This window comes from Camelus bactrianus, chromosome 23 (assembly GCF_048773025.1).
Source record: "Camelus bactrianus isolate YW-2024 breed Bactrian camel chromosome 23, ASM4877302v1, whole genome shotgun sequence".
In the NCBI taxonomy this organism is placed as follows: Eukaryota; Metazoa; Chordata; class Mammalia; order Artiodactyla; family Camelidae; genus Camelus; species Camelus bactrianus.
Window position 1 is genome coordinate 37,558,814 of NC_133561.1, and position 15,845 is coordinate 37,574,658.

Below are 15,845 nucleotides of genomic sequence, written 5' to 3' on the forward strand. Positions count from 1 at the left end.
CTGGCAAAACACAACTCAACCCTCTCACTACAAAAAAAAAAAAAAAGCTAAGAAGGCAAATTTGGGCTCTTCCATTGAAAACCAGCAACCATCACTGCCAGTATCTGAGCTGGAATGCCCCTGACTTCAAAAACCACTGCACAGTTACTTTTCAAACGTGAAACTCATATATGTATTCCACGTAGATGTTATTACAGTAGGATTTTTCTTTTCAAAATTTCCAGTTGCAACTTTAGCACAAGAAAGTTTATGTTTCAGCTTTAAAAAAATCAATTATCTTCCACTTTCTTAATTTTGAACCTACTATTATTTTATAAATGTAGCTATGCTGCGTAGTATAAACCAACTTTTTGATTTCTGCAAACAAGACCTTTATGACCTCACTATTTCAGAGCAAACTTTAATGATGTTTTGAGAGGTGGGGTCTGGGGCGCTCACTAACAGATCTTTAAATAATGACAAGTATGTGGTATTAAGTAATGCAAAGGCTCTAACTCCACATTAGCTCAGAAACGAAAGAAACTACACCAAAGCCTTACTTTACCATTTTTATATATTCCTATTCTTTTGAATATTAATGTTCTTAAAAGATATGATTGTTTTTGAGAAAGACAACAGCTGTATTAAATTTCCTCTCTCCAAGACAGCAAACTTTATCAAGAATAAATACCCCTATGGAAATCGAAATGATGGGACGTTTCTAGCTAAGTGAACATGCAGATCTGAACACAAATCTAAATCCTATCAGATCTCACTCGAACGAGTACAACAAAGACCTGGGCTACACTGGAACTTACCTCTTCTGTTCCAAAAGTTGGCTGAGCTAAGATCATCACACAAGGCAGGGAAGCAGAGAAGAGGAATGTCCACCTAGTGTCCTCCATCTGTTTTCTTCCAGCCAAAAGTCGCCTCTAGGGCGGCCCCGATAACAAGCCCTCCCCAGAAGGAAATCCGGCATCCACACTGCCCCTACCATCCCCAAGCAGCCCCGAAGCCCCTCTCCCAGCCTGTGAATGGTCTTCTAGTGGCCCCCCCAGTTGGTGGCACCCTCCCCCTCTTCCCAGCTACACACACACACACACAGAGCCACGGCAGTCTTCCCAAATCACAAATTTAATTACATCACCTCACTTCAAACCCTTCAGAGGCTCCCTGGTGGAATTCTAGCCCCACCCCCGACACTGCTCACCCAGCCTCACCTCAGTACAGGTCCCCAGTGACCTCAGGGGCCCCCTGTCCTGCTCCTACTTCCCACTTGCCTCCAGGTTCATTTTGACTGTTTCCCGAGGAAGCCTTCCCTCCCTCCAACCTCCGCAACTTGTTCCTCTGTTCCTAGAACATTCTAGGCTAAGTCAACTTCTGACACTGCTAAGCTCACAAGAAGCAAATACATTTTGCTTACTAATGTGGGTCAACCTTCTCTCCCCTAGACACACAGAAGTTCTCGTGTTATGAATAAATGAATGACGGGGTGGGACTCAAAGGAACAGACAGACCTGCTCTCGCCTGACCAGACCCTTCTGTCTGTAGAATATCAGAAGCAAAACCAGAAGTACCTTTCCTGAGGGTCACTTCCTGCTGACACCCTTCACTGCCTCCAGTGTCTGTTCAAGTAAAACCCAAACTCTTCCAAAGCCCTTCACCCCAGGCTCTCTCCAGTGTCCTCCCCAGCAGGGGCACACTCCACCCTGGACCACACATGGCACCCTCCCCGGGTCCCCACCCCACAAGCCTCCAGACCTCTGCTCGGGCAGCCCCTGACACCTGAGCCAGACTGCTGACTCCTTCTCCTGGCTGACTCTTACTCTGTCCTCATGACTGAATGTAGAGCCCATTTCTTCCAGGAAGTCCTCTCTGAAAATGTCCTTTAAGTCTTGGCTGGGCTTCCACTACATCAGCACTTCATGGAGACCAACTGGGTGTTTGCCTGCTCCTTTGAGACCACGACCTCTTGGGGGCCATGTTGGAAGGAGTGAGAGATTACAAGAGGGGTGGGGGAAGCAAAAATCACAGCCCAAGTCCCAAATTCAAGGATTCTTTCTCAGAAAAAAGTATAAACTATTTCACACGTGTGCAATTTGGCTACTATCTTTGTGGCTTGTGGACAGCAAGAGCTTGGTGTTCTAGTCCAAAACCCAGGTTACATGCAAAGAAATGTATATATTCATATCCAAAGGAAACCAGAGCTGCTCAACAACAGTGTGCAGTTAGAATTGAAAGGAACTTTGATAAAGGCCATCTCTCTCTCTCTCTTCTTTCTTTTCTGGCATCATATAATTTTAGAAGTATTTGCGTGACTAAGAGATGGCTGCAGCCCATGATTCTGCACTGGAGTGTTTGGGGCTGAGGAAGCCCAGATTACATTCACTGCATAAATGCAATCACAACAACACAGTGATAGGTGCCGTGGTGGTGGAGCTGATGTTCCAAAGCAGGCAGCCATATGCTGTAAGAGAACTCTAAATAGAAAGTAAGAAATGCAATGTTCTGTACTCAATTTCATTCTCTATATGGGCCATGAACTGATAGTATACCTTGTCTAATGAAACCCAAAAATAAATTGTCAACGTCGATTTTCTTCATCTGACCGTCTTATGCTAACTTTATATATGAAACCCTCACTCCATACGGAAAGCTCAGGCCTATGCTGCAGCACAGTTACATCCCGCGGAAGAAAGTCTATCAAGGGAGAAGTAGAGAGTTTCCCTTCAGAAGATGCTAAGTCTGGTTTTGCACCTGTACGTCATTTGCAACCACGTCATCGTCAAAGGAGTAAGATCTTACCTCTGTGGGACGAAAAGCACTGCGGTGCTTCCGAACCATCAAAGAACACCGAGATTTGTGAAACAGTCCTGAGGCACATAAGTTGCACTTTTTCTGAAAGTCTCCAAAACTGACCCACTTCACCATTCCACGTACAACAGGGAGGTACCGGAATTAGTAGAGAAAACATGCCCTTGAAATCTGACAAGGCCCTGCTTGAATCTTGCTACAGCATTTACTAGCCGCAAAACAGACCAATTCCGTAACCCCTCTGAGAAGGCTTCCCAATCTGCAAAAGGGGGCTGCCACCACCCACCTGGGAGGCATGGATGTGAATGCAACACGCAAGTAGGGCGGCCGACTGGTACCTGACACGGGGCCTGGCTAGTTTCCCTCCACTGCCCTCCTCCCCCTTCAAACTTGCTCTGTTCCTCCCGGTAAGGGTCAAGCCCCCGGAACAGGCTGCCTGATACTTCTGTGTGTCCCCAGATACATGACTTACCCTTAGGAGGCCAGAAAATGAACTGTCTCCTCCCCAGTCACTATCAATGTTCTTAAGAGTCTGGGTATTTTTAACTCTATTTTTCAGGGAGACTATTCCAGAACTTTCCAAGCACCATTCTCCAGGATGGCTCTCCTCTGAGCGCCCATCCCGTCTCACCTCAGATCCTCTGTCTGATTGCCTTCTGTTCATTGGAAAGTGAGTCCAGTAAGGTGGGGACTCCCAAGGACTCCCTCCCTCCCTTACAGGTGAGTGTGACTACTTTCTCTCCACTCCCCACTCCAACTCCAGCTTCTTAGAAGTCTACCCTCCCGGACCCTGCAGACTCTGCATCTTCCCAAGACACACATGTGGCCACGACCCTCCCTTCAGGTTTCTTCCTGCCGACCCCCTGGCCCTTTAAGTATAAATTTCATTAGTCTGAAAATCGCAAAAGCCGCTCACTGACACACCAAAGCTGCATGGTCTCGGGTTTCCTCCAACCAAGGCACAGCCCTGCCCCCCTCAGCCTCAGTCTGCAGCTCTCCAGATGAGCTAATTCAAATGCAAGGCTGTGAACACCAGCTAAGAATGACGATTCCCAACCTGTATTTCTATTCCGGCCCCTTCACCTGAGCCCCAGTATCATAGACCCGAGTGCCTCTTTGAAGTCCAAACGTGGATGACAAATAGCATCTTAAAAATGACTCATGTCCACCATTTACTCTGGAATTCGATTCCTGGCAGGTACCTCGCAGACTCCCCATTTTAGTAACAGCCCCAGGACCCACCTATGTGTTTCAGGTCACATTCAATTTCCCCTGTTCCCTCCCACCAGCCCTGCCCTGGAATGAGTCCTGTTATTTCCGTCGCTAAGCCCATCTCAAGTCTGGTTCTGCAGGGACCACGGCCGGAACCCCACAAGCTCACAGCATGGTGCACTGAGTCACAGTCCTCTAAAGGGGTCTCCCTGGAGGGGGAGGCATCTCCTGGCACAGGTCACCACAGAAGTCAATGAATTCTCACAAAGGAGGCCCAGGAGAAGGGACTCAAGGTTCTCCAGTGGTCTGAGCTTTGAAGGGCCCGAGGTCTGGGGGAGCTCCTAATTAGCAGACACACTTGCCAGTGAGCAGATGAGGATGGAGGAACCCAAGCAAGGCTGTTCTCACTCCGACCCCTGGGCTCTCGGGAGCCACGGGAAAGGCCTGTGTCCAGGGCACAGCCCACCCATCACAGATCACAGCCTGCATTTGCCAACCCGGACAGCCTAGACTCCTTCTACTTGCGACATTTTCTTCTGATCTGTTCCCCACCCAGAATGTGATGGACTCATTCAGATATTATGGCCTGTCTCAAGCAAGATAAATTCAGTGAAAAATGGTGTCCACATTTGGACCAGAGCATGAAAGGAGAAACAAGGCCTCATGGTCAGCGTGATGGTAGTGGCCAAACCTTTCCACCGGGTGAGATGAACCATGGTGGGCATGAGAATCCAAGGTCCTAGGTCAGCCAAAGCATCTTCCTTCACGGCTGACTGGGGTGTTGGAGACTCACTACCGCAAAATAATGACAAGGTCAACAGTGTTGGACGTCAGCTGCAACAGACACGGAGTCAGCTATTTACTGCCAACATGGGTTAAAAGTAAAGGCCGGTTCAGGGAGGCCTGCACGGCTGCTGAGGCAAACCACAGACCCGGCTCTGAATGCCCACTGGCTGAAACAGAGAGGAAGCTACAGTCCCCTTTAGCGGTACCTGTGTCCACCAGATCCAGGTGAGCCAGCTACTTAGGAGAAGGCCATGTTGTCCTGATATTCAGAAAAACCAGCCTCATAAAGGGAAAAAAAATAGTGGCATGGATATTAGACCCACTTCTGCCCCTTTATGAAGGCAAAGTAAAGTAAATGGCATGGGGAAGTACAATGCAAAAAAAAAATTAAATAATAAAACGGTGACTGCTTCCTCCAACAGCGTCCCCTGCAGCTGCTCAACCCCGAGACTGCCACTTCCTCACCAGTGACAGCCGGCCAGGAAGCGCCGTCACTCACGTCACACAGCGACAGCCAGGAACCATGTGCCGAGCACTTTTGTGTAAAAGCAGGAATCGAGCAAGATGCTGCAGAATTTGACTTTACAAGTTTAAATACACCATGAAAAGAATCCCTCAGCAGCAACCTAAATCAATTCGCATCTCACTTCTTCAAAACAATCAAACAAATTTAATAAGGGCACATTTGTCACCAAATATAAGGAGGACCAAACTGTTTCCTCAAAGAAAGGATTTTAACAGGTATCAAACACCAGTGGGTGATGTGCTAACAGAGCAAATATTCCAAAAAATTAGAAAAAAAAAGATGACTATGATAATACATGGATCAAGGCAGCTGTTAAGTTTTTGCTTTTTAAAGCGATGGAGACAACACGGAGGGCAATCTGGCTATTTCCAATGCAGGGTGTGCACAGCCCACATTTTCAGATGCAACAACATGCTCACAGGGCAGTACAAGAGAAAAAGGAATAAAGAAAAAGGAAAAGAGGAACAAGAGAAAATTAGAAACACACAAGAACTAAAATGATTTTGACAGCGCGTACAAGAATTTACGTGATTGTGTGAGGCCCACCGTCACCTCGTGCTCCAGGGAAGGCAGGGGCCTGAGGGGAGCGGCGCTGCCGGGGGATCCCCAACGTGGTCAGCGCCCCTAACCAAAACTCCACCTAAATGGGTCTAGGCAGGTTTTAAGCTACAAATTGTGGTCGCATTTCAGGCTGGACAGTTTTACACACTTCCACCAAGAGTAGCAGGAGAGAATTAGGCTCTGCTCCTGCACCAAAGCATTGTTTAAAAAATTAATGACTGCGGAATAGTAAAAGCAACAATGGAGTAAAAGTGACTGGAGGAGAACGCGCTTGACCCGAGTTCACTGGCCGCGTTATCTCACTGACTTTAAGATGCTGGCTGAGCCCTTATGGTACCAAAACAGAAAGACCCACCAGGATGGAGGTTTAATGCGCTGCTGTATTTTGATGCCGAGAGCCATGCCTGGTACACGAGGTTCTGGGTAAACAATGGTGACAGTGTCAACCGCTATGGGCTAAGCACACATCCAGCTACTCCGCCAAATCCCAAGGGCAGACTTCAAAAGGCAAATACAAGCTGGCATTCTCTGGTGGGTCTGCAGACTCAGAGCCAAGCAGTTGCTGAGCAAACATGTCACCAGTGCCTCCTGTGACAAAAGAGGAGGCACTGGCCAGGGGGCTGTGGCAGGGCTCCAGGCTTCCACTGCTCACTCACCAGTCTGTCCAGGGGGAAAACGTGGTCCCTGCTTACGTTGCACCAATGCACCTACCTTGACTAACACCTGGGGGCTCAGCAGGAGGTGACATGTGAGGTGAACCGAGCCAGCCTTGGCGTAGCACAGTGCTGGCAGCTATGCCCTCAGCAGTGCCCAGGCTCCTAAACCTGCCACCTCATCTCCAAGGAGCAGAAGGGGAGTGTGGGCATGTAGATCACAGGGCCCTGTGAGGACAAGAACAGATCATGACCACGACATGCCTTGCCCCTTCCTTGAGCCATAGAGATATGTCCGGGAGGAACAGAAAATTCATCCAGAGCCCGCCAGGCACCTCACGCAGGTGAGACTCATGTCTCCTTGCCTATCACTCACAGGGCTGTTCTGGATATTCTTTTTTATCAATTCTCTGGCATCTTCTCCTCCAACTGACTAACAACCAGAAAGTAGGATCTCATCTTACGTAAGTTCAAGAATCACAGAGCACCGCCTCCACAGCGGGCCCGGAAGCACGTGCCAGGTCCTCCGACCGTCACCTGTGGGACCGCCATGAGCGCTCTCCAGACTCAAGGCCCGAGGCCGTAGGCCGGGGGGCACAGCTTCCCTCACTCTCCCCAGCAAAGGGGGACCACCTCTAGGCAAAGACATCTCACCCTCTTCTGCATGAGGGACAGCACGATAGATACACGGGGAAACAGAGCAGAGGTGGGGGGGTAGGCAGCCCAGAAGAGCTCGTCTGTATTTCCGAGGCAAAGTGGGGCCATTGACTTAATCACAGGGACAAAATGAAAAGGAACATTTCCCTGCTCTTTCCCATACTCCGTGATACGCCTTTCCCTGCATAAGGAGTTCATTCGGAGGTCCCTGGCGGTGTTTTTGATGTCCAAAAATGGCATGGTGGCTGTCGGGCAGGAAGAGAGGGCCTGAGCCGAACAGGTGCTGGGCCTGGGAGGCAGGAGACACCGGCTCCAGGCCAGCTCAACCAACGCCTTGTTCTGCCTCTCGGGATTCAGCATCTCATCTATAAGCAAAGGGATGAGACTGTCCCAGGAAAGGCTGCCCAACAGAAATGAAATGAGAGCCATGTAAAGAAAATTTCCCAGTTGCCACATTTAAAATGGTAAACAAACAAACAAACCAACAAACAAAAAACAAACACTAGAAACTGATTTTAAGAACAGATCTTACTTAATCTACTGTATTTAAAATACTATCATTTTGACATGTAATCAATATAGAAAGTAACAAGATAGTTTGTATTCTTTTACTAGACAAGACTCAGTGTCTCATGTGCATTTGACTTAAAGCACATCTCAGCTCAGACCAGCCTCCTCCCCAGTGCTCCTAGCATCAGTGGCTGTGGATAATCTATTGGACAGCAACTCCAGGGGTCACACCAGGGTCCTGGCTGAAAAGCGGGAGTAAGTGTCCACACTAACCCTAAAAGGATCTCTCTGAAACAAAGGCGGATTCACTTTTAAATGTCTGTAAACCGGAGGGCTGCATCTCCCTCCCCCCTTGGCTACAAGACAGTCCTCTTCCTTGCTTATCCCTTTCTGGATGTAGGGAAGAAACCTGGCACACAGCCAGGGTGGACTGGCCTCCAGGTAAACTTACCTGCTGTCTGTGTCCAGTCCCACGAAGTCCTCCTCAAACAGCATGCAGAGGAGTGGGATCTTGTCCCCAGACTTGTCAGGGGCCCCATCCAGCTACTTGAACTTGAGCAAGAAGAAGAGTGACTCAGTGAAGTCCGTGATCCTCTTCTCCACCACCCTGCAGTCCTCGTAGATTGAAGGCCACGTCGGTGCGCGGCTGCTCGGCTACCTCCCCATGCAGCACAAAGACAAATAACTGAGAGTCATTAAGCGTGGTGCCATACAACTCCTCTGCACGTGGAGCTTCTCGAAGGCCTTGGCCGAGAGGCAGTTGGCAATGGTGACAAGGCCCACTACCTTGCGGTGGGTCTGGAAGTCGCTCCACCCTTTCTCGGGTGCATAGTGGTGCCTGTAGTGGATACAGAGTGCCCAATGCGAGCCGCACGGATGACCTGGCTCACCAAGGAGATTCGCTTATAGATGCAAAAGAAATTCTCCTCTGAGATCCTCACGGGTTGGACCACCACGGGAAGAGTCTCATAGTCCTCAGTACACTACACGTAGTCAGGGATGCTCATGTTGCAGGCCCTGCCGAGAGGGGAGAGGAGATCGAGGTATATACAGTGCTGTGGGCTGCAGGCCCATCTGGGATGCAGTGACCTGGTGTGTACCAGCCAGAAGGCAAGGGAAGCCAAAGTAAATCCAGGGTTACAGATTGTCCTTCAGTGTCTGCACATGGCTACCGTAGCTCGGATCACATTACCCAGCTTTTGGTCTAGGCTTCCTGCCCCTGCAGAGAAGGGTCATTTCTTGTTTTGTTCCCAAGCACCTAGCAAAGCCCTGATGCAAAGTCACTGCTCAAAAATGCTGAATAAAGAAATGAACAAAGGAACTGCTTTCCACAACCCCCTTCAGCAGAATATAAAGAAAAGGACGACAGTAGGAGCAAAAGATCTGGATTTCTATCCAATTTATTTGAACCCCTAAGCTGCAGAATAATGGATAAGAAAACGTGACTTGGGGATTAGGGTAGAGTTCAGTGGTAGGGCACGTGCTTATCATGTACGAGGTCCTGGGTTCAAACCCCAGTACCTCATTTTAATAAATGAAACAAATAAATAAACCTAATTACCCTCCTCAAAAAATATTTTTAATTCAAAATTCAAAAAACACCTTGCAATTCACACATTGTAAACTTGACTATAATTCAATTAAAAAAAAATCCTTGCCTTACAAGAATATATCTGGATTACAGAAGTTTGCAAATTTAAAATGCCTAGGGTACCACCTGCATACAAAGGGGTGACTGTACAAACTTAGTATTGTTCCTTTATGAGCTATATTTCCTTTGGGGGGGTTATAACTTCTCAGAGCTAATTTTCTCTGATTAAAAAAAAGTAAATATTACCTGGTTCTCAGTACTGCTGAAGAATCAGGTAACCCTATGAAAGCATCTGACCCACAGAGGTTACTCAATAAATGTTTGTTGAATGAATGAATAAACAAGCAAAGTGAATGCTGCTCCCTGCCACAAACCATCATAATGGTACTGCCTGGAAATGCCAAGCCCACGTTCCACCCGTCTCTACACTAACCATGTGGGTGACCTGGGCAGGCCTGTGTGCTTCTCTAAGCCCCAGGTTAATCATGAATAGAAATGAGGGGAATAACACAAACCTCAAATTGTTAGTGAGTCAGTAATGAATTGTATACCAACTTTGCAAGATGGAATCATTAAGGAAAACTGGGCAAAGGGTTCATAGGCCCCCTCCATATTATCTCTTACAACTACATGGGAATCTACATTACATCTCAAAATAAAATGTCTAATTGTTTAAAGAGGCTATTGAGGTTAAGTGAGATCACTGTCTCAAATAAGGAACACACAGTAAAAATAGGACAATGCCCAGCACATGAGATACACTCAGTTAACATTCCCACTGAACCCACTAGTCCCTCCAACTTCAGAGCAAGAGGATGAGTCCTCATGGCAAGAGGCCAATGCACCTGAAGCTAACAAAGCTAATGGTGCCCACTTCCAAGAGCCCCGTCACCACCCTTGTTCTAATTTTCTATTTGTAATTTTTTTTCTTTTTATCAAATAGAATCTCCCAATTGCATAGGCTTCACCTGACCAGACATCATGATGGCAGCCCTTCAAAACCTGACCACAGAGATCATGATGGCAGCCCTTCTTGGTGAAACAATAAAATGAAAAGCCGTTTCCACAAGACCTCTGTGTAAATCTACTAGGGAACTTCATCCTGGACAGAGGATGAGGACTGGGGAGAAGGGGGCAATCTGGGGCACACAGAACCATGGGCCAACTGTCCCACGATGGACTTTAGACTCAAACCTCACCCTCCAGGAAATTCAAAATACACACCGACAGAGTGCTATGGACAAGATTTTTTTTTTTTAAACAAATTCCTGAATCCCTAGCAGGTCTTGTTTCTACTGAGACACAAATGGATTATGTGCATAATGTTTCACAAAAGCCCTAAAATATTATCACCCCAACTTGACACATCAAGAAACTGAGGTAGAGAAGTTTATCACATTGTACAAGATTAAAGAGAGGCCACGACAGACACCATATTTAAATCCAAGCGCCTGCTCCAGTGCTCACACTAGAAAGTGTGACATACTGCCGCTTTCCTGCCCTCTCCCTGCAATAAATCTCTGAAGAGTCTTTTCTGTGCCACCTGGAATCACAATCACATCAATTTTCCACAAAGAGCAATGTCACTCCTTGGAGGAATTATCAAAATCTAAAGGGTTGGGATGGGAGGAGAGATTTGCATTTTCTGTTTCTCAAAGGAAACATGGCTTTAAAAGAAACTGAAAATCACTTATCTAGTCTAAGCCCTCATTGTGCAGAGAAAGAAACGGAGGGTCAGAAGAGATGAGGAAAGGTCCTCATTAATAAATATTGCCTCAGCGCAGCACCAAGCCAGCCCTGGGCACTTCTGGGGGAGGATCTGGGAGGCCCAGGAGAATGAGTGTTAGAAAACGGAAAGAGAAGAAGCATAAAAGACCCTGTCTCTACACCACCATACCATGAAATTCCACCAAATTACCAGTATCGGTGCAGCCAATATTAAGGTGGGCTAAACAGGTTATAGAAACCTGGAAGTCTCAACCATAGTGGAAATTCCAACATTTACTATGTTGTTTTCCCAGTTCAAGCATCAACTCAGTGGGCACTCTGTACCAGGGACTACACGAGGCCTGGAGTTCTCCCAAATACAGATCTCTATTACCACGTGTGCAAACCACATAAAGGCCACCAGAAGAAAAGCGCCCACAGATAAGATGGAATTACTGAAACTGAAAGCAGCCAAAGAGCATATATTACTAGGAAAAACGGTGCTGCTATAAATGGACTCATGGACATAGAAAGCAAACTGTGGTTAGCAGCCAGGAAAGGGGGGATTAACAGATGCTCATTAATAAATATAAAATAAATGACAAGGACCTACTATATAGCACAGGGAACTATATTCAATTTCTTGTAATGACTTGCACTAAAAACAATCTAAAACATAAGTATATACATATGCATATGTTTATAACTGAATCTCTGCTGTACACCTGAAACTATCATTGTAAATTGACTACACTTCTATAAAAAATAATTTAAAAAAATAAGTAAAAATAAAAGCAATGCCATTAAGAAAAAATAAAAGAATACTGTAATCCCCTTAGCTGTAGGTGCTGGAGAATTCTGGTTGCAAGCACCAAGTCCACTGGATCACTCCAGCACTGGCTGTCACTCTTTCTGACCATCAGAGAGTCACTTGGCTTCACTGAGGTTAATTTCTCTCCTGTGAAAGGCAACAGTAGCAACTAATGATGTATAGAATCTCATCATTCACAAGCCCAAAAATTAGTGAGGACTTCCCATGGGCCAGGCTCTGTACAGATGAAAAGATACGGTTCCAGATATATTAATGGGTAGAAAAAATTTATGCCATAAAGACATTAATTCTTCCTGTTTTGATAGACAAATGCATTGCAATTCTGATTAGAATTCCTACCAGATTTTTCATGGAATGTAACAAGTTAACTTATGGTCAGGAATAGCCAAGAAACTTCTTTAGAACCACCACTGGAGAGGGGTGGATAGGTCACTCATTTCCTCTGGTCTTTCTGATGTGATGAAACGTTCTGGAATAATAATGGTTGCAGCACTGTGAATATGCTAAAAGCTGCTGAATTGTACCATATAAATGGATGGACTTCATGGTGTGTGAACAATATCACAATAAAGCTGTTATATGAAAAAATATTTCTTGACAATTATTTTTCCCTCTATAATACTAGATTGCCCCACAATTTAAGAAAAACAAAAAACCAAAACAAACCAAACTGTGCCAGGAGCTCTTTAGGACTGCAATATCACTGGGTCTCCAACGCCCCTGGTGGTGCTGTTCCTGTTAACACACCCTAGCTGGGCTGGGCTAGTTAGGGACTGTAACTATCTTTTTAAAATCGACGGTCACACGTTTCACCCTGGGAGAGGGAAGGAAGGAGGATGTCACAGCCTCATAGCATCAGCACATTTTTAACTGAACCAAGCCCTGCTTTCAACACTGTAATCCCTCGCACTATAAAAAAAGTGACATAAACAAGCACCGCCATCATAACCTCTGAAAGTGTTCAAGGTACTTACCTGCGGCAGAAACACTGAGGGAGGAGATAGAAGCTCACTCAACACTGAGGATCCCTTTTCCCGACTCCACTAGGAGAAGCTGGGCGTTACAGCCGGGGGCTCTCAGCCGGGGTAGCAGTGCCCACGCCACTGAGCTGGTCCTGAGGGAGCGGGAAAGGGAGAGGAGGGCAGCCCCGTGGTCGCGGGGCAGGGAAAGCGGGGGGTTGGGTACGCGGGCTGCAGCCCCGCTCGGAGTCTAGCCCCAGCCCCAGCCGCCCGCCCCCATCCAGGTCGGCAGACCCCGCCCGCCCGGGACACAGCCCGCCCAGGTGTGGGGACTGCCCGGCGGCCGAAGAGGAAGCCCGGGAGGAGAGGACTCGCGGGCGGGAGAGGGGAAGGGGACGCCAGCCGCAGAGTGAGTGGTGCCCGGCTGGGTGAGAGGCGGCAAGTGCACACCTGGCCCTGGACAGGTTTGGCCGGGGCCCCGGGGCAGGTGGCGCGGGCAGAGGGGTCTGGCCCGAGCAATTCAGCTGAACACAGGCTGACTGGCGCCCTGGGGGGCTGTGACACGCAGACCGCCCTCCCGCAGTCGCCTGACCCCTTTCCCGGGAAACCCCACGTTGCAGTTCCACAGCCGGAGGCCCCGGCCCGGGCAGGAGCCAAAGGCCTACCAGGCGACAGAGCTGAGAAGCCTTTGGGGCCGATTCCTGGCTCGTAGCTGGAGCTTCCAACTCGGGTCCAGCTGGCACTGACTGCCCATGCGCAGGAGGGCCAGCGATACTCTGGGTTCTGTGAGGGAAGGTGGGGCAGCGAGGGAGGGAGAAGATGGGAGGTGGAGGAGAGGAGGGGAAAAGTGGAGGGAGACAGATGGACAGGAAGAGCAGAGAAAAGGGAGGGATCTGTGGAGGGGAGGGGAGTAGCGGAGATGGAGAGAAAAAGCTTTACCTCTGGGGGCACCCCGAAGGAGGAGGCAGTCCTGCCTCTGTACCCTTCTGTAACCCTTCAAGGCCCGCAGCTCACGTTTTACCACTCTGATCCAGCCCTCCTTCCGATGCTTCTGCAGAACCCCTACGGGTATCACACCCGTTGCCCCCACGCGGAGCTGGGTTTTCTGTTGCTCTGGGAACCAAGCACCCGCAGGTGTTGTCGCTCAGGACTACCTTGGGAAGGGTACATATTCCCCTTTTACACGCTGGGAAACAGGCAGGCACAATCTCTGCCTTAGCTCCACTCTCCCAGGTGTTGGGCTGGCGGGGAGCGGGGTGGTACAAGATCAGAGCCCCAGACAGATCAGACTGCCTGAGTGTTGGTGCATAGTCCCCATCCCTCCTGGGTAAACCACACCCCACCCTAGTGGAACCATCAAGGGCTCACAGTAGTTCCCTGGGTGTGGGAGAGCTATCCTCATGTGAAGGAAAAGCCAAGCTGGGCTAACAAGCTAAGTCACAAATCTAAGTGTGATAAGTGTCGGTTTACTGATCTAAATTCTGCTGGGCTAACTCGTAAATCTGAAGTTTAGTGTCAGTTTAATGGGCTAACAAGCTAACTCGTAAATCCAAGCTCAACAATTGTCAGTAACGTGATCTATTACAAGTTGATAAGCTCTAGTGTACTGATTCCTTGCTTTTTGTTGTTTGAGCCTTATTGGCTAATAGCCCCTTACTTGTAATTAACCCTTTAAAACCTCATGTGCACGTCTCGGAGGTGCTCAGAACTTCGGAGCAGAAACCACTCTGAGCCCGCCGGCATAATAAATCTGAGTACACCAACACTCCGAGTGGTGCTTGTTTCTTGGCTGGCCTGTTGTTTCCATAACACTCAGTTCCAGTGCCCAGCTTGCTAGGTAGATAGGAGTGTTACCGAGTCCAAATTCATTCTCCTCAGTGCAGGACAGGCCAATAAGTTCAGAGACCAGGTGTTGGGGCATGGAATAGCAAGTTTCTGTAGACCTAGATGGCAAACTAATGTCCTGGAAAACCATCTCCCCAAGTCAAAATTCAGGCTCCTTTCCTACATGCTTGGTTGTTGCAATCTTCTTGGTGTAGGAATTCCTTCTTGTTAGAATCCTTTGTTCTTGCAGCTATCTGCCTGGGTCAGATCCCTGTAAACCTCCAACAAAACAAACGTTATTTTCTATTCTGCAATTTGTTATCTTTTTATGAATGAAAAAGTGTTAAATATCCTTAAAGGTCAGAGCCCTCAGAATAGGCTCTCCTGTATATTTCAGGCTCTAGGCAACATTGTTTTACAAGCAAGATGAAGCCTAGGAGACAGAGCATAGGGTTAAAGTCAAAGGAACAGATCTAATATGGAGTCAGATTTGTTCTGTTCTATTACCCAGGCAGAAGCCACTTGAGGATTTAAATCCCTTTAAGTTAAAAATAACTAAAACTTTAAAGTAATTTACATACATAGGTGGGACTATGCATAGCATATCTGGAAAAGCACCCAAAGGATAGTAAACAGTGGCATCTCCAGGGAGGGCTGGAAGAACAGGGGATGAGGGAAAACTTCTTTAACTTGTGTATTTTTGTGCTCTGTTTGAATTTTTTAAAAAAATTTGCATGTATTTCTTTTTCAGTTAAAAAAATGTGTAATGGAGCAAAGGAGTAATTAGCTCAGCAAATACAGCAGCCATGGAATCACTGAGTCATCACTTTTGATTTAAGCCAGGAAGCATTTATTGACTCTCTCCAATGTGCCCAGTGCTGTTTTAAGACTTCTTTTATTATTATTTTTTTTTGTTGTTGTTATTATTATTATTATTATTATTATTATTATTATTATTATTATTATTATTATTATTATTATTATTACTGTTATTGTTATTCTATGTAATAATAACAAGGTATCCCTCACCCCTGCCCATGGCTGGTGGAAAACCAACTGAGTTTTTATTGAGTTGTTTTCCAAGGAGTAGAGATGAGTTATAAACAGAACACATCTTCAGGGCAAAACAGTCGGAGTGGTTTTCCAGCATGCCAGACAGCTATGAAGGGTTTTCAATAGAGGCGCCCAGAGGCTGAGAGAGAAAACCTCCAGGACCCTACCAAAAGCTGCCCAA

General features: G+C 47.3%; 1 long non-coding RNA gene across 1 annotated transcript in view; it reads right to left on the reverse strand.

The window, feature by feature from the left end:
* The window catches only part of LOC141574787 (uncharacterized), a 34,336-nt gene extending 18,836 nt beyond the window's left edge, over window positions 1-15,500 (reverse strand). Inside the window, exons 1-2 of the long non-coding RNA XR_012501934.1 lie at window positions 12,803-15,500; window positions 8,150-8,715 (exon numbers count right to left, since the gene is read on the reverse strand). This is a non-coding gene — a long non-coding RNA (uncharacterized LOC141574787). The remainder of the gene's footprint in view (window positions 1-8,149; window positions 8,716-12,802) is intronic.
* Window positions 15,501-15,845: the final 345 nt, after the last annotated feature.